The following is a 2,614-nucleotide window of genomic DNA, read 5'->3' as shown; positions in this document are numbered from 1 at the left end:
TCTTAGCTAGACTTATAATTAAAATAATGGATTTCAATTAGATTTATTTTTCTTCTTCCTGATTCTATAGCCTCTAAATTGTTTCAAAATTTTCTTATTGTTGTATCCTTCAAAACTTGTTTCAACATTTTCTTACTGGTGTATCTTCAAACCTTAGTTTCTTCATTTGATGGTGCAAGTCTTCCATTGTTCCAAGTTGTCTAAGTATGTCCTAGACTTCTTCAAAAAATGGCTTGTATGTGGACTATTGTCACATATTATCTTCTGTAATGCACTTTTCATCATCAATTTGCTGCAACATAAGACCATAATACAATTTCATCTCTTAGGTCTCCAATACCTGAAAAAAAATTATAAATATTTTGATCATCCAAACTCTACTCAGACCTTATCAAGGCATGGGTTTGCAAGCCATGCTTCAAGGAAATTTAATTGTTCTTCGTAATCGTTATGTGTGCATGCACGCTGGAAAACAATGCTGGAATTAAAAGTATTTGCAGAACTACATTAGTTTTGTTCCTTTTGCTCTGGAATGAGAGCTTTCTCTTGCTTCGTTTCCTTCTCTACCTTTGCGTCTGTTCATATCTTTGTCTTTGTCTCTATCTCTTCCAGTTATGTACTAACCTCTGTTGTTGCAGACAGGTTGTCTCACACTTGGTTTTCAAATTTAAGTGGGCTTCTCTCATTGAATAACATCGTGTCAATATGATGTATCTGTTGCATCATTTGCTTGTGGCTTTTCTCATTGAGTAACATCATGTCTATATTATGATTTTGTTGCATCTTCTGCCACCATTCATCATTAGTCAACAAGTCTTCAACAAAGCTTACATCAACAATATTAATTGTTGGATTCACCACAGTATTCACTATTCCAATGACAGCTTCATTGTCATGAGCAAGCTTTGTTGTTGGATTCACCAACTTCGTTGTTGGAATTGCCAAATTGTCATCAACAAGCTCTATTACTGGATTCATCAAATTTTCATTAGCAAGCTCTATTGTTGGAATCACAAAAGTTTCATCCACTTGCAATTGTGCATAGTGAGATTCACGAGCATTTATGCACTCCTCCTCTAATTCTTCTGGAAATTTATCACAAACATCACCCACTTGTGGCTGAGCATAGTGAGATTGAACAAAATTTTTATCTTCAACTCCAATGCTCCCCCTTACACCAAAACGCTTATCAAGGGTATCCAGGCCTCTTTGTATGTCTTGGCTTCTAAAATCAGGGGAAGAATCTTGGCTTTTCCCATTTGTTGAGTGCTAATTCTAGCTTAACAAACAAATGCACTTGCAGAAATTGCGGTTCTCTAAAACAATAACATCTTTGTGATGGCTTCTCTACTACCATCTATGTATTTGGCCTTGGTTATGGCTCATGGTGGTAGCTTGCAACAATAGTGGCTCAAGAATCTCAAATAGATTCTCTTTCAAGACAATATTTATCATAATTTCTCACAAGAACAAGACTCCTATAAATGTTTTCACAAGGTCCTTAAAAAATTAAAATTCTGATTCTATTAAAAAAAATTCTTTCTTTTAATAATATAGGATCCCTACTGTTTTAAAGGACCTTTTAAAGAAAACTCTTATTTTACTAAATGAGGTGAGGAAATGTTTCCTAAACCTTCTCCCTAGAGTACAATTTGTATTTACCTATAAGTTATCATTTCAACCCTATTTTCCAAAGGACCCATGTCATGTGGTCTTGAACCTACTCTACAAAACTATATCCTTTTTCAACTCTTCCTCAACATCTATAGCCAATTATTACTTACAAGGTATGATGGTGTCCTCTTCCTATTCCAACATGGAAAATTCATAGAGTTTTAGATTCTCTACATTCATTACTAAGTAAATGCACAAATATGGGGTTAGCTTGATTATTTGGGAATTATATCCCACACTTTCAAGTATCTCAAAAATACCATATCTCAAAGTCTTGATTTTTTTTCCTTCATCTTGTAGCCTCTCCTTGTTTAACTGTAACCAAACTCTATATTCCACTATAAATAGCCTCTTTGTACTATTTTGATCATCCCCAACCTCATACTATTCATGTGGATTCTTTAGTGCCTCATATACTTGCAAATGAATCTACCTAATTTTCTTAACACATTTTTCTAATCATAAAGAATCCCCTTTGAGATCCTCCCTCGCTACTCCTTACTACCATACACAACATCCAAGGTGAAGGTGGAAAACATCTAAAACATTATAAAAGTGTTGTATGTGTGCTTGATTTTCATACTAAACATTTGAATCCTTTTACTTGTAATCCCTCAAAAGTTGCACCAAATTCATGTTGACTATTATTTTCCCATTTATTTGTGAAGGACAAATTTTCACATATTTAACCTTATGTCCATCTCCTTCTATAGAGTACTCCAAAAGACACTTAGAAATATGGTGTACCTATTTGAAACTAGTTAAATAACAAGTTTGTTATGTACTTCCCTCTAACAGTCTTTTTGCAGGGCATGAGAATGCATATCTTGCTAAACCTTTCAACTACCACAAACAAGTAGTTATGTTCCTTTTCTGGTTATTGGTAATCCACCAACAAATTAAATTCCATGCAAAAGTTTTTCCCAAGGATGAGTGGGTA

The sequence above is a fragment of the Pinus tabuliformis genome, chromosome 2_2, assembly GCF_031772625.1.
Source record: "Pinus tabuliformis cultivar Carrire ecotype Pingquan chromosome 2_2, CPIR1, whole genome shotgun sequence".
NCBI classification, from domain to species: Eukaryota; Viridiplantae; Streptophyta; class Pinopsida; order Pinales; family Pinaceae; genus Pinus; species Pinus tabuliformis.
This window is presented reverse-complemented; position numbering follows the sequence as displayed.